The sequence below is a fragment of the Esox lucius genome, chromosome 2, assembly GCF_011004845.1.
Source record: "Esox lucius isolate fEsoLuc1 chromosome 2, fEsoLuc1.pri, whole genome shotgun sequence".
NCBI lineage: Eukaryota > Metazoa > Chordata > Actinopteri > Esociformes > Esocidae > Esox > Esox lucius.
In genome coordinates this window covers 13,904,712-13,929,464 of record NC_047570.1, presented here as the reverse complement: position 1 = coordinate 13,929,464, position 24,753 = coordinate 13,904,712, and the positions used below count along the sequence as shown (strand labels likewise).

The 24,753-nt window shown below is 39.2% G+C and overlaps 1 long non-coding RNA gene across 1 annotated transcript; it reads right to left on the bottom strand.

The window, feature by feature from the left end:
• Window positions 1-9,258: 9,258 nt before the first annotated feature.
• LOC117593299 lies at window positions 9,259-10,274 on the bottom strand. The gene is made up of 4 exons (XR_004574746.1): window positions 10,225-10,274; window positions 10,098-10,133; window positions 9,532-9,834; window positions 9,259-9,414 (listed from the first exon to the last, which is right to left on the bottom strand). It is a non-coding gene; the product is annotated as an uncharacterized LOC117593299 (long non-coding RNA).
• Window positions 10,275-24,753: the final 14,479 nt, after the last annotated feature.

Sequence of the window (24,753 nt, the reverse complement as noted above, 5' to 3'; positions counted from 1 at the left end):
TCAACTTTTAGATCAATTATTTAGAGAAATTAAAACAAAAAGTAAACTAGATACAAAAAACTAATGCTGCATATGAATTACTTTTGTGTGTCAAGATTGTTGTTCAAAAATAGTAATTGGTCAACATGCTCTGAAGAGTGTGTTATCTGTGATAATATTTGTTATAGAGATCAGAGAATCAATACAATATTGGGAAAGAATAACTGCAATTCTAGATTAAATCATCGGCACAGCACTAGTCTCAAGTGAATGTTCTAAAGACACAATGAAATAAAACCTATAAAGAATTATTCATGGCCACAAAAACGTGTTATGTGCCAAAGTGTTTTGATTACAGGTCTAGCTCCAAATGTTTTTTTTGTTCATAATCTCAGTGAACAAAAACATTTTGTATTAACAGACATTACAAAAGTAGCAGTGTGCTCAACTGATTTATGCAATATCATTCTTTATATCTTCTTCGCAATAATATTTCATTTTGTGTCTTTCTGTTGTCCATGACGTGACCAATACATTTTGCAAAAAATTTGGTTAGTTTACAAAACCAAATAGAGAACTGTATGTTATAAAATAACAGGTGATGATGAATCCCGATTCTTAAAGATCCTTCAAACACAGACACCTATATATTTATATTTAATATATGCTACATTATGTATCAAAACATTTCAGGACAGTGGCACTGATAAGCAGCTCATCAGGTTTCTGCGTTCACATTCGCTGAAAGCAAAGAACCCTCCGTCAGCACAATATTAACTGAAAGATTAGGTACAAGATTATTTAAAATTAGGCTCATTTGATCTTTTTCTTCTGTCATACATCAGTCGATATGCTAATTTATTAATAGAAATGTGGACATATGTATTTTTACACCACCTGGCTTTCTAGCATGCATTAAAGTAAAATACATCTGGTCTCACGTTCAGGGTCTGACAAGGACTGGTCCTGCTTAGCTTTAGAGACAGAGGAATCTTTCTAATAAGGGACTGACTTAAACCTGGAACACAAGTGAGTGAGTGGAACACTTGTTTTTGGACCATTCAGGAAGGGAGATGAATGGCCTCTCACAAACCATGAAGTATACAGTACTGCTTTGTAAAAATTCAACTATAATTATGATTAAGAACTTCCAGGCATCGTTCAGTCTTGCAGGGTTTGGCATAAACAGGTTCTGCACTTAGGCCTTGATTTGCTGCATCTATGGATGAAAAGACCCCAACATGAAAAAAGTCTGCATCACACAGATATAAATTGTGGAGCATTTTGAGACTGCAGTATGCCATGATACACCACAGCTCTGGTGACGTTTAAAGAAAACACAAGACTCTATTTACTGTACAGTGTAAAATAATAATATGTTGATTCAGTGTACATTTATGCAGCAACCAGCAACGATAGGATTGCGATCACTATTGATCGCAATCCACAATTATATGACAGTTGGTAGCCATACAATCAGTGGTGGATTTAACATAATGCAGAAGAGGCAATTGCTTCACACCTTACACCAAACAATAGTAATAATAATAGTAAATGTAATATTAGTCATTATTAGTCAATATTAGTCATTAAAACAATTAACTGTGATAAATCACAAAAGGTCCGGAAGTTAATTGCAATTAATCTCAAATTTAGAATGTGTTAAAATCTGTATGAATAAACACTTTTCAGTTTTAAAAGTAGTGCATTATGTTAAAGACATAATGCTTTATTGTAAACTATGGACTATGTCATGGCCCTTACATTTCTCCCCTCAAATAACCACAATGACTGGCAGAATCTATTTGTAGCCCATGTAAATTGACATAGAAAGTTGCTTGTCTCTGATCCAATAGTTCTACCATCTTCTACTATTGTGCTCCTTATCATTGCACCAAGTACAATAACGTCTGTTTTAGGACTCTGTATAAAACACATATCAGCTCCCTTATCTGGAATGCTGCAGTAATGTTATCCAACACTGAATCACACCTATGCTTTTTGTGGTTTTGGCCTTAATTTTTAGGCTAAAACGTGGTTAGAATGCCAGCAAATGTTATGTCTATCCTGACCCAAAACGCATGCACGGATGCGTACTTCGGAAATCCATCAGAAACAGTCGCAACACATTCGTAAACTGTTTTATTTCAGGCTTATCACGTAGATACTAACGGTTTTAGCCAGAGAAGTTTTGGTCTATATGGAATAATTCATAATGCATGCTACGCATCGCCTATGCAGACATACAAACTTGGGACATATTGTTCTGCTTCTCTAACCACTACACTATTTAACAAGGGTCAGTCAGTCAATAAGAGACATTTGCTCTTCTCAGCCGGCTCAGTTTACGTGGTATGGCAAAAATATTCAGATATTCTGTTTTTCATCCTGATAAATAAAATGAAAATAGGTGTGGAAATGTAAAGGACATAGAACTTGAGTGTAGACCTGAAAGCATCTATAGCTAAGATTGTTATAATATTGATTTGTAAACGTTAGTTAAAGATCATTTGGAACAACAGCTTACAACAATACCTTGGTACGTGTCATCTGCCTCTGTTTTGGAGATTAAAAAAATGATATTAATATATACAAACCTAAACAGTGAATTTTACCAGCCAGAGGTTTTCAGCCAAGGCCTGACATACACAGAAATCCAAAAGCCTTAAAGGTGTCTTATGCAGCATTTAACATTTAAAATAACCGATAATAACCATTACATACCATCAGTTAACATTAAAAAACAGTCTCTGGCAGAGTGTCAGGACTGACACTATCCCCAGTGCCATGATTGCAAGCAAAACATGGAAGGCCGGGACGTTTGCAAGCGTGTACTTCCTTGAAGGTGAAGGCCAATGACAAGCTTTGTTTGGGTTCATGTAGCCTACACTGATCGCTCCAGAAACGAAAATACACGGAAGGAACGTGAACATAAGACAAAAGAGGGTACATTTTGCATTTGATGGCGAGAGCTGAAGTTTGTGTGAACAGTGATGCAGAGTTGGCTACCAACTACTTGACAAGTAGGTTACATCGCCTCATTTAGCTAGTTGTCTAGATAGTCAAGGAAATCTATGTGTAAGTAACTTGGTGATGACGGAGAAACAATAATACTAGGTAGAAAATCATTCAATGTTCTTGTTTATTCTATTTGTATGAGTGCAAATACGTTTTGGGAAGGTTTCTCCAAAGTCTTTGGTTGAGACAATAAGCTAATGAGCTAAGTTGTGTCCGAGCAAACACTCCTTGATTCAATTTCTTGCTGGAAAATAGCGTTACAACCTGGTGTTTTTCTGCAAAATGTAAAAAAAAACATGCATTGTGGGTTCTTTGACTAAACCTTATGCATAATCAAATATTTCTCAGAAAAAGCAATTATTTTGCCTTTTCACTAGATTTAGGCTTGTGCAAACTGGTCAAAGTGTGCACATTATTTTTCCAGCTAGAGCTAACTAGCAAAATTAGAGTTTCATGTTTGCTGGATAGCCATCAACGAGTCTCCGAATTATGGCAATGCATCTAACGCAATAGATAGCCCAGATTATGTTTTGATTGATTTAGCTGTTTACTTAGTTTATTCTGTGTCCGTAGTTATGGAAAGGGCCCATCAACTTTAACCCCATTTGAAACGAAAGTCTGTGTTCATTGTTCCAACATCGGTGGTTGGAAGTGACACTGCTTCAAACAGCTCAGTATGCTCATAGTTTGTAATGACAATGTCAGATCCTAATGGAGTTATAGAACCGATATACAACTCACTGCCGATAGGTGTTGTTAAGTTGCATAAGGCACCTTTAAATAAGCTAACAGTGGAAAATATAGTTTAAAACACTGAACTCACCTTGCCCTGGGACTTCTAACATATTATTGGTCTGTGTTAAATCCTGAAGAAAAAAATGTGGTTTGGAAACTGAAACAAGGTAGTGCCTGAATGTAGGAAGCTTCTATAAGTAAAAGCATTATAATAATAATTATCAAAGAAAATTTGGAAGTAACAGCTTACCACAATTTCTTGGTAAGTGGCATCTTCCTCTGTTTTGGATATTAAAAGAAAGAAGATAATCTATGTGGTATTTTATTACAATTATTTATTGTGTACAATTATTCCTCACCACATTTAATGACAATATAAATGTCATAAAATAATCAGTACAATTGTGTGGAGTTTAAATATCAAATATTTGTCAAAGCATTATACAGTTGTGCTCATAAGTTTGCATACCATGGCTATCACTATCCTCTTGGAATAGGACAAGATGGATGGAAAAAACAGTGCAAGTAGTACCTCAAAGTTAATTTGACCAACAAAATTACTTCCGCATGACAAAATAGTTGAAAAAAAAAAGCTTTGAGTGAGGAGAAGAAGGGTTGAATTCTGGCTTTACTGGCAGAGGGATACAGTGAGCGTTTCCATCCTGAAAATTTCAAAGACGGCAGTTCATAAGAACAAGGTCAAGCAACAGACATTGGGGACAACAAAGCTACAGACTGGCAGAGGGCGAAAACGACTGTACACTGACCGAGATGACAGACAACTCATTCGAATGTCACTCAACAACAGTAGGATGACATCAAGTGACCTAAAAAAAGAATGGCAAACAGCAGCTGTGGTGAAGTGCATGGCGAGGACGGTTTGAAACAGGCTCCTAGGGGCAGGGCTGAAGTTGTGCAAAGCTAGAAAAAAGCCCTTCATCAATGAGAAGCAAAGAAAAGCCAGGCTGAAGTAGACCATAAGGATTGGACCGTAGAGGAATGGAGTAAAGAGATCTTCTCTGACGAGTCAAATTTTCAGCTTTGCCCAACACCTGGTAGTCCAATTGTTAGACGGAGACCTGGAGAGGCCTACAAGCCACAGTGTCTCGCACCCACAGTGAAATTTGGTGGAGGATCGGTGATGATCTGGGGATGCTTCAGCAAGGCTGGAATCAGGCAGATTTGTCTTTGTGAAGGACGCATAAATCAAGACAAGTACAAGGTTATCCTGGAAGAACACCTGCTTCCTTCTGATCTGACTGTGTTCCCCAACTCTGAGAATTGGCTGTGTGACAATGCTCCATGCCACACAGCCAGGTCAATCAAGGCGAGGATGGAGGACTACCAGATCAAGACCCTGTCATGGCCAGCCCCATCTCCAGACCTGAACCCCATCTCTGGAATTTGATCAAGAGGAAGATGGATGGTCACAAGCCATCAAACAAAGCCGAGCTACTTGTATTTTTGTGCCAGGAGTGGCATAAAGTCACCCAACAGCAATGTGACAGACGCATGAAAGCTGTGATAAAAAAATCAGGGTTATTCCACCAAATATTGGTTATTATATAAAATCATATATACAGTATCTCACAAAAGTGAGTACACCACTCACATTTTAGCAAATATTTGATTATAACTTTTCATGTAACAACACTGAGGAAATTACACTTTGCTACAATGTAAAGTAGTGAGTGTACAGCTTGCATAACAGTGTAAATGTGCTCTCCCCTCAAAAAAACTCAACACATAGCCATTAATGTCTAAACTGCTGGCAACAAAAGTGAGTACACCCTTAAGTGAAAATGCTTTTTTCCCTCCATAGTGGCATGTGCTCAGCGTCATATCCAGAGGTTGTCCTTGGCAAATAGACGTATGAGTGCTGCCAGCATTGCACACAAAAATGTGAGGGGTGTACTCTTGTTTTCTCTGGTTTTACTATTCATAGGTATGTCTTTGAGTAAAATGACCAGTTTTGTTTTATTCTATAAACATTACTCCCAAATTCCCCCAAAAAATATTTAGACCTCAAACAATGCAAAGAAAACAAATTCATATTCATTTTTTAACAAACATTTTTTTTTTTAACTTAGGAAGAGTTCAAAAATCAAGATTTGGTGGAATAACTCTGAATAACCCTGTTTTTGCCATACACCTGGTCCTATTGCAAGAGGATAGTGTTGACCACAGCAATGTTTTTCCTACTTTTCCTCATTAAATTAGATTTGGTTCAGGTAATCACCTAATCAGTACCTCATTAAGTAAAATGAGTTGTGCCTGTGTTGGAATTTAACAGACAAACATATAGAGATGCTGATTTAAGAAAGAGTGGTCTCTTAAGTTTTTTCCAGAGCTGTATATATATTTATACATATACACTCACCTAAATGATTATTAGGAACACCATATTAATACTGTGTTTGACCCCCTTTTGCCTTCAGAACTGCCTTAATTCTACATGGCATTGATTCAACAAGGTGCTGAAAGCATTCTTTAGAAATTTTGGCCCATATTGATAGGATAGCATCTTGCAGTTGATGGAGATTTGTGGGATGCACATCCAGGGCACCAAGCTCCCGTTCCACCACATCCCAAAGATGCTCTATTGGGTTGAGATCTGGTGACTGTGGGGGCCATTTCAGTAAAGTGAACTCATTGTCATGTTCTAGAAACCAATTTGAAATGATTCGAGCTTTGTGACATGGTGCACTATCCTGCTGGAAGTAGCCATCAGAGGATGGGTAAATGGTGGTCATAAAGGGATGGACATGGTCAGAAACAATGCTCAGGTGGGCCGTGGCCTTTAAACAATGCCCAATTGGCACTAAATGTGTGCCAAGAAAACATCCCCCACACCATTACACCACCACCGGCAGCCTGCACAGTGGTAACAAGGCATGATGGATCCATGTTCTCATTCTGTTTACGCCAAATTCTAACTCTACCATCTGAATGTCTCAACAGAAATCGAGACTCATCAGACCAGGCAACATTCTTCCAGTCTTCAACTGTCCAATTTTGGTGAGCTCGTACAAATTGTAGCCTCTTTTTCCTATTTGTAGTGGAGATGAGTGGTACCCGGTGGGGTCTTCTGCTGTTGTAGCCCATCCGCCTCAAGGTTGTGCGTGTTGTGGCTTCACAAATGCTTTGCTGCATACCTCGGTTGTAACGAATGGTTATTCAGTCAAAGTTGCTCTTCTATCAGCTTGAATCAGTCGGCCCATTCTCCTCTGACCTCTAGCATCAACAAGGCATTTTCGTCCCCACAAGACTGCTGCATACTGGATGTTTTTCCCTTTTCACACCATTCTTTGTAAACCCTAGAAATGGTTGTGCGTGAAAATCCCAGTAACTGAGCAGATTGTGAAGTACTCAGACCGGCCCGTCTGGCACCAACAACCATGCCACGCTCTAAATTGCTTAAATCACCTTTCTTTCCCATTCTGACATTCAGTTTGGAGATCAGGAGATTGTCTTGACCAGGACCACACCCCTAAATGCATTGAAGCAACTGCCATGTGATTGGTTGATTAGTTAATTGCATTAATGAGAAATTGAACAGGTGTTCCTAATAATCCTTTAGGTGAGTGTATATAAACAAATAGATAGAAAATATATAGATAGATATAGACAGGTGACAACTTATTGATAAACCTGGATAAATGAGTGGAGGAACATAACAAATGCAGATGCTTCCATACAGTGGTACTCTATGATACAATTAAGCAATGAACATCTCATCACGCTCTGTGGCATGTATGAAAATGCAGAGCAGGCCCAGTTGACCTCGATTTTTGGATCATGATGGCAAGAGGAAAGGATCGAAATGTTAGGCAGCACTCCCCACCACCATCATCAACACTAAATGAGGCAATACCATTTGGAAATATGGTGTTTCCTACAGTCGAGTTCACAGGGACTCTTAGAATCTATGCTAAGACGCATTGAAGCTATTCTGGTGGCTCGTGATGGTTCAGCACTTTACTGAGTCTCTTTATTTTTCTTTAATTTGTCCGCTGTCTGTATATGAATTCAATCATATTTCCAAGACAATTTTTTTTACAATTGTCTATTCTCTAACATTGCAAACTATTGTTTCAGACATTAAGGTGTACACACTCTTGAAAATGTCAGAATTAAATAAAAATCATTTAAGATATTTAACAAAGTGTCATTATCTTTGTAATTCAATAAACTTCATTACCAAAGCATTACTCACCTAAAGGTTGCATTGTTGTTTCTATTTGGGGGATTACAATATGGCAGTAACCTGTTAAAATAAACATATATTTAATTAACAGCTGGAAGGAATGAAAAACACGTATTTAATTACCATAACAATTAAAGTATTGTTGTAATGTACAATTCCCATCTGCGTAAAGGATTAAATGTTTTCAAAATGGTGAGGATGTATTTACATTTTATATACAGCATTTTAACTGAGCAAATCATAATCAAAAATACAGTTGATAATCTTACCTGCCACACCGGAAAATTCACCCCTGACAATTAAAGTAAAAAAACAAATGGTATACCAAAAAATGGGTTAGGTTATTTGATGGTCATATCAAATATATTATTCAAAATAATATTATTAATATATTCTAGTGGGCAGAATCAGCACTTTTACAATGTTTTTTCATAACATAGCACATAAAAAAAATTCTCCTTGCTTCATTACAGTACATACAGTATGTCATCATTGCAATTTATAGTCAATCTACAGAAAATGCACACAAAGAAACTCCTATGTAGGAAACAACATGCTGTGTAATATCATACCAGGATTCTTCCTCCATGTTTGAAATGTTACCTTAAAAGAAAGAAACATGTCATAGTGTGAAAGGAAGTTGACTTAAAGAATTGTATTTAATTTTAATGGAAAACAAAAACAGACATACTTTCCCTCTCATCTGATAATGGAACATCATTTGGTGGTGTTCTGGGGAAATTGATACTTTGATTAAATTACGCATACTTATTTAAAAATAAGTCAATAAATACCATATAATTAAAACTAAGGTTACCTTCTACAACACAGATTCCCAGCCCCTGACAAAAGAGAAAGTAGTATATAGATTATAATTTCCGAATTGTAGTACACATATTACGGACAGAATTACATGGTTCTGACCTTGTTTTCTGATCAGCCAGTAAATGCCCACAATCAGTAAAAAGACCAGCAGAAGACAGACACAGAACATGACCACTGGGATTTGATAACTCCACACTGGAAAGCAAAACAGGCATGTTATACATATTAATAAAAAGTAAACATGAACCACCAACAATTAGGTTCTAACTAGGAAACAATAAAAGCACTGACTATATGATTCAAATAAGTAGAGTTAATGATATATACAGGCTTACCATCAACCTGAAGAAATGCTGTATTGCTTCCATATAATTGCCTCTCTGTAAATTCATTGCGTTTTGGTTGCAGGTCAAGCACACAGCTGTAGTTCCCTCTGTCATTCAGTTTAACATCCTTAATAGTAAAAGTTGCCTCCATTCTAAAAACATCAAAAACCTGCACCTGAACATGAGTTCCATTCTTGCAGAGGTAAGAGTGAACTAATTCACTGGTATGTATGGGGTCTGAAATAGTACACTTAAACTCCACATTATCTCCCTGTTTTGCTGTGTTTGAGCCTGTAATTGATATGACTGCAGGGAGAATCCGATCTGTATGAGCAGAGTAAGACAGGAATATAAAAGTCACTCTGTAAATTATATAATTTCCATGATGGTAAAGAAATGTCTATCAACAATGAGCTATACAGAGAATTAACAGATCCTTACCAATGACCTGGATATAAATGGAATTGTCCCCTTTCTCTCGGACTTCAGAGAGTGTGTACAAGTTATTAGAGAACACACAGCTGTAATTACCACTCTGTTGTCTGTCCATATTTCTCAGGGTGAAAATAGTATCATCTTTTCTATTCATGATTTTTTCAAAAGCAACACCATTCTTGCACAAATAAACATGTACATTTTTTTGTTCATCTTTGCGTCCATGTGTACTACATTTTAACTCCAGGTCACTACCCTCCATTATTGTTCCTGCAGTCCGAAAGATCTTGGCTGGAAAAATGTCCGGGGCTAATTTGGGAGAAGAAAAATATTACTTGGCACATCTCTCCAATTTGTCAATGTAATTTGTCTACAGCACATAAACAGAAATGTAATCCATTTCAGTAGTTTACCACTCTGTTGTCTGTTGATAGTTCTCAGGGTGAGAATAGTATCATCTTTTCTAGTCAGGTACAGTAGTATATTGCATACTGCGTTGATCAGTACAATAATTTACTTATCAATAGTTAACAGGCCATACAAAATGAGAAACAATATTTTTCTTAACCTACCTGTTTTTTGGAGTATTGCCTTTCTTGACACAACAGCTTTAAAGAAAACATACATGAGTTTAACATACAAACATTTAAATTAAATTAAATGTAAACCAATACCAGCAAAGTAATCAGAAATACTCACAAAGAATAAGAATGCATATCATCATTGTGTACAAATACTTTTTAGTACTCTTTCTACCCTATGATTTATGTAATGGACAGGAAACTAGATGGGGACTTCTTTCAGTTATATACGAATGACGTAATTTCCTGTATTTTTTTCATATTTTTCTATTATTTTTCCTGACGTAATTTCCTGACTAACATTAGCGTTTCCAACAGTTGTTTTCAAATGTATTATGTTGGTAAAAGTATGTTGGCAAATGTATTACACAACAACAAAGAGAAGTTCTTACAAAACTGTTTTGCTAAATATCCATACCCGTGGTATAGGGGCTCATAATCCACGGCTGTATGCCAATCAGCAGTCAGGAATCACACCACCCGGTCAGGCAGCCCACTTAACCAGGGCTAGGGTAGGTTATAACCAGGTCACTGAACAAGCTTTTCAGTATTTTAAAGTCATAAGTCTGAAAATCTTCAATTTTCTTAGCCCCCCTACATTTTGGTCAAGCCCCCTACATTTGTTAAGTCATGATTCAAACTAAATCCGTAAACTTTGTGATTATGTATGTCGAGTATTTGTTTTTATAGCCTGCAGTATAACCAAGCCATATTATTTTAATGAAGGCTAGCTTATGAACAACATGATAGGATGACGATTTGTCTATACAAGTAAATCATTTAAAATAGTCTACAGATTTAATGCTTTCAAATATTGCGCGCTCCGCATTTAAATAATAACGTTGTGATAATGTCTGTTTATAGCAGTGTTTCTCAGCGGGGGCGTTCAGAGGACAATGGGGGTGCTGGACGTAATATTTTGAAAGGAGGGGCGTTGAGGTTGGTTTAAGGCAAGTTTACAAAGATTCACAACAATACGAGTTTCAAATATTTCTGTAAAATGGACGCTCTCTTTCTTGGTATTACACGTGGAACAATTTATTTAAATGTATACACCATGAACTCCTAATCTCTGTATCACATTCACAAGACAAGAGGGAAATTATGCTGTCAGGCTTCCCCTTAAGGAAGCAATTTTCAATACAAGTGGCTTTGTTGACATGACTGCAATACAACGTTGCCAAAGCAAATGAACACAAAATTGCCTAGACAATAAAACATACTGCTTCTTCTTGCTTTCCAGACCACTTATCTAGTTGAGTAGGGATTCAGCCAGGTCCTCCACATGCAGTCCAAGTACCGTAATCGCTATGACTTGATGGCTTCAGGCGCATTAACTTACCTCTGCAGCCCGGAGTGAAGAAACTGGCAGAGAAACACCAGGCGCACGTCTCTCACTTACTTGCAAAGGTTTTTTACTTATTTCTTTGGAAATATAATTATTCTGTTTTCCGTTGTAACAATTCATAAGAATTATTATTGTATTGCATTCATGATTGGCTGTTGTTTAATTAAGATTTTAATGCTAAATTGCTAGCTGTTTCTGATTGGGTGCTGTTTTTTTTCCATGGGAAACTAATACATCTGTTGTTTGTCATTCAATTATGTGATTTTTTGATGATAACAATAGTAACAACAACAATAATAATAACAACAATAATAAAAATCATAACAATAATAATAATAATCATTAATATTCATGGCAATTAGTCTACATCTTATTTGATGGAGGGAGGTGAGGGACCTAGATAATATAAATAGGGGGGGGGGGGGGCGCTGGCCTAAAAAAGGTTGAGAACCACTGGATAGTAACTTGGAATTCCCTTTTAGTTTGAGTTTGGCCGGAGTCTGTGGCTTCAGGATCATGTTATGGTACATGATGCATTTCTTATTATTGCTGTAGCCTACTTCTCTGCTTTTGCTTTTGTGCCCAGCAAAGGCCGCTGCAGCTGTGTTAAGTAGGAGCTGTCAAGTGCGTACTTACGCACCTGATCATACCTTATCACCCACTCGGTTTAAAATATATACGATTCAAGACAGCAGCTAGGACAAGATGCTTATCGTAAAAGTACAGCGTGTAACGGGTGGAAACATTCTCTGAAAGTTTTCCAATAATACTACAATTAACATATAATACAACCACTATCACATAATATATAGGCTATATAAATACATATATATATATATATATATATATATATATATATATATATATATGCATGTAAACAGTGAGGAAAACATTTATTTGATCCCCTGCTGATTTTCTACGTTTGCCCACTGACAAAGAAATGATCAGTCTATAGTTTCAATGGCAGGTTTATTTGAACAGTGAGAGACAGAATAACACCAAAACAATCCAGAAAAAAGCATTTCACAAATGCGACCCCTCTGCAAAACATGACTTAGTACTTAGTGGCAAAACCCTTCTTGGCAATCACAGAGGTCAGACGTTTCTTGTAGTTGGCCACCAGGTTTATACATATCTCAGGGGGATTTTGTCCCATTGCTTTGCAGATCTTCTCCAAGTCATTAAGGTTTCGAGGCTGATGTTTGGCAACTCGAACCTTCAGCTCCCTCCACAGATTATCTATGGGATTAAGGTCTGGAGACTGGCAAGGCCACTCCAGGACCTTAATGTGCTTGAGCCATCCACGACCCATCCACGACCCATTTTCAATGCCCTGGCTGAGGGAAAGAAGTTCTCACCCAAGATTTGATGGTACATGGCCCCGTCCATCGTCCATTTAATGTGGTGAAGTTGTCCTGTCCCCTTAGCAGAAAAACACCCCCAAATGTTTCCACATCCATGTTTGACGGTGGGGATGGTGTTCTTGGGGTCATAGGCAGCATTCCTCCTACTTCAAACATGGCGAGTTGAGTTGATGCCAAAGAGCTCGATTTTGGTCTCATCTGACCACAACACTTTCACCCAGTTCTCCTCTGAATCATTCAGATGTTCATTGGCAAACTTCAGACGGGCCTGCTGGATTTCAGTTCTTCACAGCGTAATTGTCACGTCCTGGCTGTGCCCCTAGCCATCTCTGCGCTGGGCTCGGGGCATAGCCAGGACAGGAGGTGGCCTTTAGCCACCTCTACTCCTTTTTTTGGTTTCCCCAATTGGAGGCAGGTGTTAGTTATTGCCTCCAATTGGGGACCCTATTTAAGTTTAGTTTGTAGGCCCTGAGGCGTGGTTCATTTTGGTTTTGTTTATCCTGTGTAAGGAATACCCACGTCACTGGTTGCTGCCTTTTGTTTTGTTGGAGTCTTTCTTTTATTTTCATTAAACATGGATTACCTTCACTACCTATACTCTGCGCCTGTGTCCTTCTCATCCCACGACCGTGACAGTAATGTGTAACCAATTGTTTTCTTGGTGACTATGGTCCCAGCTGCCTTGAGATCTTTGACAAGATCCTCCCGTGTAGTTCTGTGCTGATTCCTCACCGTTCTCATGATCATTGTAACTCCACAAGGTGAGATCTTGCATGGAGTCCTAGACTGAGGGAGATTGACAGTTCTTTTGTGTTTCTTCCATTTGCGAATAATCGCACCAACTGTTGCAACCTTCTCACCAAGCTGCTTGGTGATGGTCTTGTAGCCCATTCCAGCCTTGTGTAGGTCTACAATCCTGTCCCTAATATCTTTGGACAGCTCTTTGGTCTTAGCCATGGTGGAGAGTTTGGAATCTGATTGATTGATTGCTTCTGTGGAGAGGTGTCTTTTATACAGTTAACAAACTGAGATTAGGGGCACTCCCTTTAAGAGTGTGCTCCTAATCTCAGCTCGTTACCTGCATAAAAGACACCTGGGAGCCAGTAGTTTTTCTGATTGAGAGGGGATCAAATACTTATTTCACTCATTAAAATGCAAATAAATTTTTAACATTTTGACATGCGTTTCTCTAGATATTTTTGTTGTTGTTCTGTCTCTCACTGTTCAAATAAACCTAGCATTAAAATTATAGACTGATCATTTCTTTGTCAGTGGGCAAACATACAAAATCAGCAGGGGATCAAATATTGTTTTCCCTCTCTGTAAATATATACACTATAGATCTACACTCACCTAAAGGATTATTAGGAACACCTGTTCAATTTCTCATTAATGCAATTATCTAATCAACCAATCACATGGCAGTTGCTTCAATGCATTTAGGGGTGTGGTCCTGGTCAAGACAATCTCCTGAACTCCAAACTGAATGTCAGAATGGGAAAGAAAGGTGATTTAAGCAATTTTGAGCGTGACATGGTTGTTGGTGCCAGACGGGCCGGTCTGAGTATTTCACAATCTGCTCATTTACTGGGATTTTTACGCACAACCATTTCTAGGGTTTACAAAGAATGGTGTGAAAAGGGAAAAACATCCAGCATGCGGCAGTCCTGTGGGCGAAAATGCCTTGTTGATGCTAGAGGTCAGAGGAGAATGGGCCGACTGATTCAAGCTGATAGAAGAGCAACTTTGACTGAAATAACCACTCGTTACAACCGAGGTATGCAGCAAAGCATTTGTGAAGCCACAACACGCACAACCTTGAGGCGGATGGGCTACAACAGCAGAAGACCCCACCGGGTACCACTCATCTCCACTACAAATAGGAAAAAGAGGCTACAATTTGCACGAGCTCACCAAAATTGGACAGTTGAAGACTGGAGTCAGAATTTGGTGTAAACAGAATGGGAACATGGATCCATCATGCCTTGTTACCACTGTGCAGGCTGGTGGTGGTGGTGTAATGGTGTGGGGGTTTTCTTGGCACACATTAGGCCCCTTAGTGCCAATTGGGCATCGTTTAAATGCCACGGCCTACCTGAGCATTGTTTCTGACCATGTCCATCCCTTTATGACCACCATGTACCCATCCTCTGATGGCTACTTCCAGCAGGATAATGCACCATGTCACAAAGCTCGAATCATTTCAAATTGGTTTCTTGAACATGACAATGAGTTCACTGTACTAAAATGGCCCCCACAGTCACCAGATCTCAACCCAATAGAGCATCTTTGGGATGTGGTGGAACGGGAGCTTCGTGCCCTCGATGTGCATCCCACAAATCTCCATCAACTGCAAGATGCTATCCTATCAATATGGGCCAACATTTCTAAAGAATGCTTTTAGCACCTTGTTGAATCAATGCCACGTAGATTTAAGGCAGTTCTGAAGGCGAAAGGGGGTCAAACACAGTATTAGTATGGTGTTCCTTTAGGTGAGTGTATTATTTAACTATTGATAATATCAAAACTGATACCTTTGGCCATCAAACAAAAATACCCAATTAAAATATGTAGTAAAATAAAACAAAAATCTAGTAAACGTTTTAATCATTAAGCACCAACCTTGTTTTTTTCTGTTGGCATGTTCACATATTTCATAATGATTCCTTAGTTGTGGTTACTGCATCACCACACTCCCTCTCCTGCATGCTCTTGGTTCTCCTCATTTCTCTAAGTTACCTTTATTTTGCACCTATGGGTTTTATCAGTTTCTTCATTAAAGTATTGAGAAAACCTCATTAAAGCTTAAGCAACAAGGTTCATATTTTTATCCATGTACTGTAGGTTAGGTTTGATTAAGATTTGCTTTTGTTGACATTGATTCCTTCGATGTGAACCTGAGCTAGGGTGATGTTGAAGGAGATGGGAATGGGTGGGGTTAAATGCGATTGACTCCGCCCACATTGAACATCACTGCACACTGCAGTCAGGGTTCCTCAAATGAAAGTAACAACAGGTGCACTGGAGTGGCAACAGCATAACAGCCCCGAAAAAGGGATTTTTTTTGCAGGTGGTGGCCATAGACAAATGCTCTCTACTTATCCTTCATGACTGATTCTTCTCTAGTTGCGCATTTTGCTAGTGTTCTTGTCACTACTGGTAGCCTGAGGCGGTACCTGCAGCCCATTCAGGTTGTACAGGTAGTCTAGCTACTCCAGGTTGGCACATTCATACGTGCCATCGCAGATAGTTTTGTTGTGTCTCCCAGTATAGTCTCAAGAGCATGGAGGAGATACCAGGAGACGAGCCGTTACACGAGGACTGCTGGACAGGGCCGTAGAAGGGTATCAACCCAGCAGCAGGACCGGTATCTGCTCCTTAGTGCAAGGAGAAACAGGAGGAGCACTGCCAGATCCCTACAAAATGACCTCCATTGAGCTACTGGTGTTCATGTTTCTGACCAAACTGTCAGAAACAGGCTACATGAGAATTGGTAGGTCCGCAATTGGTGCACTTTTCTCGTCACAGGTGAGAGCAGGTTCACACTGAGCACGTGACAGATGTGAAAGAGTCTGGAGACGCCGTGGTGAACATTATGCTGCCTACAACATCTTCCAGCATGACCAGTTTGGCGGTGGGGAGGCCTATCCTTGGAGGGTCGCACAGATCTCCACATGCGAGCCAATGGTACACTAACTGCTCTTAGGTACTGGGATGAAATACTCAGACACATAGTCAGTCCTTTCGCTGGTGCAGTGGGCCCTGGGTTCCTCCGGGTGCAAGACAATGCCTGGCCTCATGTGGCCAGAGTGTGTAGGGAGTTCCTGGATGACAACGGCATTAATGCCATTGACTGGCCCTCATGTTCCCTAGAACTGAATCCAAGTGAGAACCTCTGGGACGTTATGTATTATTGCATCTGACACGACCAAGTAGCGCTACAGACTCTCCAGGAGCTCACTTGTGCCCTGATCCAGGTCTTGGAGAAGACCCACAAGGACACCATCCGCTGTCTCATCAGGAGCATGCCCAAACGTTGTCGGGAGTGCAAACAGGCACGTAGAGGCCATACACACTAAGTCACATTATGAGAACAGCCTGTGATTTCAATTTATAAATTTTTTTGGTGTGAGTTTGAATCCAGCCCTAAATCGGTTGGTGATTTTGGTTTCCATTGACCATTGTTACATCATTTTGTTCTCAACAAATTGCAGAATGTAGAGTAAAGGTTTTGATAATTGAGACACGATGTGTGATTTAAGTGTTCCCTTAATTTTTTTGAGCAGTGTATATATAATAACAGGAGTTTAAAATAAATACTGTTGAGTTTGTGATTTTTCATGATTATTCAGATGCAACATTTTAGAAGATTTTTCCCACCACAGGCCTAGTTCCATTTGAGAAAAATCACATTTGAGGAAATGTAAACTAAATATATTGAAAAAATATGGAACATCACATTTTATTTTACAACACTTCTTTGTTATTAAAAGTTTTATTACCATAACAACAATTTGCATTGTGTTAACATAGTCGAACATTGTCGATCAAGCAATTTCATTCTGTATTTTATAACTGTTTCGGGCCATTGGAAAAAACTGCATGATTAAAAAAACTTTTTGCATTTAGGCTACTCCCATAAGGTTAATAAAGACACATACATGTTGAAGTAGGTTAACCAAATTTGAAGTATGCACATTATAAACCACTTTATTTTGGTTCTCATAACCTTACATGAATGACTGAACAAATGTAACAGAATGAGTGTGTGGTTTCCTGTGCAAACTGTGACTTACATGTCTAACAGACATAAGTACCAGAAATATCTTGTAATTTACTGTGTTATATATTTCACAAGTGGTAAGTTGCAAGTGGCTACAGGATATAAAAAAAAAAAAAGAAGAGATAATTCTGCTCTCTACCACTGTCAATATAGTGAACCTCAAATAATTGTTTGAGGATGTTGGAAACAAAACCTTATCATTACACATAGCTACAATCCATTTGTTACAAGTCCTTCAACTCCAGAAGGGTGTGAAACTGAGATATACAATGAGAATGTTTGGATACATTTAAAAATTGTTTTCAAAATAATGTAAGGTTGTGTATAGTTTTGGCTGCAGTAGTGCAAAGAACTTTCTGTAGGCCACCTGAGAAAGTTATTAAAAGCATTTAATAACTAGCAGTAAGTGTTTATTTGTTCTAAGAAAATATATATATATACAACCCCATTTCCAAGAAAAGCTGGGACGCTGCGTAAAATTAAAATAAAAACAGAATGCATTGATCTGCAAATAATCTATCCTTATATGTAATTGAAAATAGTACAAAGAAAACATATCAAATGTTGAAACTTTGAAATGTTATAGTTTTTGGAAAAATACATACCTATTTAGAATTTTGTATGCCAGCAACACATCTCAAACATTTTAGGACAGGGGCATGTCACTGTGTTGCATCATCTCTTCTTTTAACAATACTCTGTGAACGTTTAGGAACTGAGGAGACCGATTGCCGTAGTTTCGAAGGTGAAATGTATTGTCATTCTTGCTTGATATAGGATTTCAGCTGCTCAACAGTTCTGGGTCTCCTTTTTCATATTTCCCGTTTCATAATGCACCAAATGTTTTCAGTGGGTGACAGGTCTGGACTGCAGACAGGCCAGTTTAGCACCTGGACTCTTTTACTACGGAGCCATGCTGTTGTAAAACATGCAGAATGTGGTTTGGCATTGTCTTGCTGAAATATCAGGGCCTTCCCTAAAAAAGACGTTGTCTGTATGGCAGCATACTGTATGTTGCTCCAAAACCTGTATATATTGTTCAGAATTAATGGTGCCTTCACAGATGTGCAAGTCACCCATGCCATGTGCACTAATGCACCCCCATACCATCACAGATGCTGGCTTTTGAACTGTGCACTGATAACAAGCCAGAAGGTCCCTCTGCTCTTTAGCCCAGAGGATGCGGTGTCCACGATTCCCAAAAATAATTAAACATTTTGATTTGTCAGACCACAGGACAGTTTTCCATTTCACCTCAGTAATCTTTAAATGAGCTTGGGCCCAGAGAAGGCAGCGGCAGTTCTGAATCTTGTTTACATATGATTTCTTCTTCACATGGTAGAGTTTGAACTTGCATTTGTGGATGCAGCGTTGTACTGTGTTCACAGACAATGGATTTCTGAAGTGTTCCTGAGCCCATGCAGTGATGTCGACTAAAGAATTGTATCTGTTTTTAATGCAGCTCCATCTGAGGGCCCGATCAAAGAGGGCCTGATCCAACATTAGTTTCCGGCCTTGTCCCTTGCGTACAGATTTCTCTGGATTCTCTGAATCTTTTAATGATATTATGTACCATAGATTATAAGATTCCCAAACTCTTTGCAAATTAATGTTGGGAAAACGATTCTTAAATTGCTGCACTATTTGCCTGCACAGTCTTTCACAAAGTGAAGAACCTCTCCCCAACTATTATTCCCAATGATGATACTAACCTGTTGCCAATTAACCTAATTAGTTGTGACATGTTCACCAGGTTATTTTTTAGCAGTACACAATTTTTCCCACTCCTCCATAAAGACCTTCTCCAGATCCTTCAGGTTTCAGGGCAGTCGCCGGGCAATACGGACTTACAGCTCCCTCCAAAGATTTTCTATTGGGTTCAGGTCTGGAGACTGGCTAGGCCACTCCAGGACCTTGAGATGCTTCTTACGGAGCCACTCCTTAGTTTCGGGTCGTTGTCATGCTGGAAGACCCAGCCACGACCCATCTGCAATGCTCTAACTGATGGAAGGAGGTTGTTGGCCAAGATCTGGAGATACATGGCCCCATCCATCCTCCCCTCAATACGGTGCAGTCGTCCTATCCCCTTTGCAGAAAAGCATCCCCAAAGAATGATGTTTCCACCTCCATGCTTCACGGTTGGGATGGTGGTCTTGGGGTTGTACTCATCCTTCTTCTTCCTCCAAACACAGCGAGTGGAGTTTAGACCAAAAAGCTCTATTTGGTGATGGTCATTGGCAAACTTCAGATGGGCCTGGACATGCACTGGCTTGAGCCGGGGGACCTTGCGTGCGCTGCAGGATTTTAATCCATGTGTGTTACTAATGGTTTTCTTTGAAACTGTGGTCCCAGCTCTCTTCAGGTCATTGACCAGGTCCTGCCGTGTAGTTCTGGGCTGATCCCTCACCTTCCTCATGATCAATGATGCCCCACGAGGTGAGATCTTGCATGGAGCCCCAGACCGAGGGAGATTGACCGTCATCTTGAACTTCTTCCATTTTCTAATAATTGCACCAACAGTTGTTGCCTTCTCACCAAGATGCTTGCCTATTGCCGTGTAGCCCATCCCAGCCTTGTGCAGGTCTGCAATTTTATCCCTGATGTCCTTACACAGCTCTCTGGACTTGGCCATTGTGGAGAGGTTGGAGTCTGTTTGATTGTGTGTGTTTTGACAGGTGTCTTTTATACAGATAACAAGTTCAAACAGGTGCAGTTAATACAGGTAATGAGTGGAGAACAGGAGGGCTTCTTAAAGAAAAACAAACAATTGTTTCTTACTGGTTGGTAGGTGATCAAATACTTATGTCATACAAATACTTATGTCATGCATATTATTTATCAATGTGACTTTCTGGATTTTTGTTTTAGATTCCGTCTCTCACAGTTGAAGTGTACCTATGATAAAAATTACAGACCTCTACATGCTTTGTAAGTAAGAAAACCTGCAAAATTGGCAGTGTATCAAATACTTGTTCTCTCCACTGTAGGTACAATTATATGGTGAAGATAAAAGACATTGGGATATGAACACTGAGTAAATGATTTACATGGATTGACATCTTTCGGACTCATTTAGATGTCAAGAATAACATTGTATACAGTATCGATGATAAATGCAGGCAGGTGAGATGAGTGCTGTAAAGAGAAAATATTTGTTAGTGAACATTGTCTTTTTAGTAAACGTGAGATAGATTTCTAGTTGCCGACAGCTATACAGTGGCTCTAGTCTCAGTTGGCATGATCTTGGGTAACCCGCCTGCCCCCTGCCTGCTGAAGGAGCAGTGATTGATCAAAAGGAAGGGGTTAGAGATCTTTTCCACATTTTGGTGTTTAAAAAAAAATAAAACTGAATTCTCCCATTGTCCCTTGCAGATCCAACAAATCTCTTTCAGATTGGGTAGGGAGTGTCGGTGAACTGTGTTTTTCAAGAATCCCCACAGATGTTCGACATGGTTTAAGTTTAGGCTTTGCCTTGGCCACTTAATGCTCCAATCACCATTCTTCATTGTAGGGATGGTATTAGCCAGGTGAAGAGTAGTACCTTGTAATCACCAGACATAGCACTTGGCATTCAGGCATAATAATTCAGTTTAGGTCTTTTCAGGCCGGGGAATATTCTTCCTTTATGTGCAAACTCCAGGCGCCATGTCATATGTCTTTTACTCAAGGGAGGCTTCCGTCTAGCCACTCTACCATAAAGGCCTTATCGATGGAGTGCTGCAGAGATGTTAGTCTTTTTGACAATTTCTCTCATCTCTGCAGAGAAACTCTGAAGCTTTGTTAGATGGGTAATTGGGTTCTCTGTCCCCTTACCCACCCATGCCCTTTAGGGCCAGTTACTTAGTTTGGTGAAAGAGCTAACTCTAAACATCTTACATTTCACAAGGATGGAGCTCACTGTGTTTCTGGGAATTTTCAAAGCATTAGTCATTTTTATATAAACTTCCCCAGATCAGTAAAAAATATATATATTTTCACTTCATGGCTTTTTCTTGCAGTTTTTCATATAAAAAGAAATGTGCACACAGTTTTTAAAACATGTTTCTGTTTTGTTATTATGGGGTATTGTGTTTATATGGCCCCCACAATATCCAAGTTGCGGAGATCAAGGTGGAATCATGGAATCCAGACAGAAACATGGAATGGATAAAATTATATAAAATTAACACCACATTCTGTCTACTCTAGAAGTGCTATGAATCTGGAAGAACATTGAGCTCAGTTTTTGGGGCAGTGTCACATGGATCTTTATGTTGAACTTGGTGTCCCTTAGCGCATAACGTGATAAATGTTGATGCTTGCAGAGAAGGACAGCGTATAGTTGTCAGGGTTTTTTGGACGCAGTGCAGTTGTCCATCATGATGGGCATGTTCTAGAGTGGACAAGTATGGAGAGAGAAAAAAAGAGTATCATCTGCATGACAGTGATAGAAAGACCATGTGAGGATATGACAGAAACCAAGAGACTAGATGAATAGAGAGAAGATGAGAGTACCAAGAACCGATCCTTGGGGAACATCAGTAGTAAGATAAACATGTAATTATTTAAATTGCAGTAATTATTATGCAATTATCCCACATTTTTATAACTAATTTTACATAGCCTGTTAACTCACCAATTTCTTTTTAGACATTATGTTCATGTAATAGCTATAGTTAAGCTACTTCCACAGACCACCAAATATACAGTGGGACAAAAAAGTATTTAGTCAGCCACCAATTGTGCAAATTTCTCCCACTCAAAAAGATGAGAGAGGCCTGTAATTTTCATCATAGGTACACTTCAACTATGAGAGACAAAATGAGAAAAATAAATCCAGAAAATCACATTGTAGGATTTTAAATGAATGTATTGGTATATTATGGTGGAAAATAAGTATTTGGTCAATAATAAAAGTTAATCTCAATACTTTGTTATATACCCTTTGTTGGCAATGACAGAGGTCAAATGTTTTCTGTAAGTCTTCACAAGGTTTTCAAACACTGTTGGTGGTGTTTTGGCTCATTCCTCCATGCAGATCTCCTCTAGAGCCGTGATGTTTTTGGGCAGTCGCTGGGCAACACGGACTTTCAACTCCCTCCAAAGATTTTCTATGGGGTTGAGATCTGGTGACTGGCTAGGCCACTCCGGTACTTTGAAATGCTTCTTACGAAGCCACTCCTTCGTTGCCCGGGCGGTGTGTTTGGGATTATTGTCATGCTGAAAGACCCAGCCACGTTTCATCTTCATTGCCCTTGCTGATGGAAGGAGGCTTTCACTCAAAATCTCACGATACATGGCCCCATTCATTCTTTCCTTTACACGGATCAGTCGTCCTGGTCCCTTTGCAGAAAAACAGCCCCAAAGCATGACGTTTCCACCCCCATGCTTCACAGTAAGTATGGTGTTCTTTGGATGCAACTCCGCATTCTTTCTCCTCCAAACACAACAAGTTCAGTTTTTACCAAAATGTTCTATTTTGGTTTCATCTGACCATATGACATTCTCCCAATCCTCTTCTGGACCATTCAAATGCACTCTAGCAAACCTCAGACGGGCCTGGACATGTACTGGCTTAAGCAGGGGGACACGTCTGGCACTGCAGGATTTGAGTCCCTGGCTTACTGATGGTAGCCTTTGTTACTTTGGTCCCAGCTCTCTGCAGGTCATTCACTAGGTCCCCCCGTGTGGTTCTGGGATTATTGTGATCATTTTGACCCCACGGGGTGAGATCTTGCATGGAGCCCCGGATCGAGGGAGATTATCAGTGGTCTTGTATGTCTTACATTTTCTAATAATTGCTCCCACAGTTGATTTCTTCACACCAAGCTGCTTACCTATTGCAGATTCAGTCTTCCCAGCCTGGTGCAGGTCTACAATTTTGTTTCTGGTGTCCTTTGACAGCTCTTTGATCTTGGCCATAGTGGAATTTGGAGTGTGACTGTTTGAGGTTGTGGACAGGTGTCTTTTATACTGATAACAAGTTCAAACAGGTGCCATTAATACAGGTAACGAGTGGAGGACAGAGGAGCCTCTTAAAGAAGAAGTTACAGGTCTGTGAGAGCCAGAAATCTTGCTTGTTTGTAGGTGACCAAATACTTAGGAATTTACCAATATATTCATTAAAAATCCTACAATGTGATTTTCTGCATTTTTCTCTCTCATTTTGTCTCTCATAGTTGAAGGATGATGAAAATTAAAGGCCTCTCTCATATTTTTAAGTGGGAGAACTTGCATAATTGGTGGCTGACTAAATACTTTTTTGCCCCACTGTATACTGTACTTGAAACAGGTGGTCAACTGAGAAACATGGGAGTACACTTCTGACTGCATTACATCAAACACACATAACTTATCAAAATATGCTGCACAGTATATTTCTCAAAACTCAGAATGTTGCAAATTAAGTAATTACCTTGCCTTATGGTGAGAATACAGGCAGGTTTGTACTTTGGTCCAGATTCTCTAATTCTTCATTTTCTTGACCTCAACTGCCCGATGAAAAGAGAAAATTATTATTCATTTTGTTCCAGCAATCTTTTTCCAGTCTAGTCTAGTTGTGTCTTAAATAACCTATATAGTTAGTTTGGGTTTGCAAAATATTCACGAACTGCCAGACTGCCATGATTTCATCCATTCAAGTAGCAAGTAAATTCTTCCAAGTTGAGCATAATTCTTTCCTCTGTCCTCTGTAATATGATGCTGCAGCTTGTTTGATGTAGATGTACTGTTTATTTTGTCCAATCAGTCTTTTTCTAGCCCTGCGGTATTGATAGGACAGTGACTGAGTGCCTGGATTGCTTACCATTAGGCACCTTCTATGCAGTTCCTGTGGTATTGATATGAAGACAATTACTGAGTATCTATATTGCTTATACTCTTAGGCACCATCTATGTAATTCCTGACATAGAGAGTATGTTTAAGAATACAAACAAACTCATTCATTTCAACTCCCTAAAGCTGTCCACCAACAATGTTCTGTAAAAGTCATGTGATGAAATTCCTAGGATCTCATTGGTGCAGCTATTCATAGGAAAGCTATTCATATGCAATCCAAGCACTCTGCCAACATTTTAACAGTAAAATGTAAACAGCTTTATGAGAATTTATAGCAGAGTTCATAATATAAGAAAAAAAAAGTGGGGTGATAATATTTGGGGGACCACCCAATG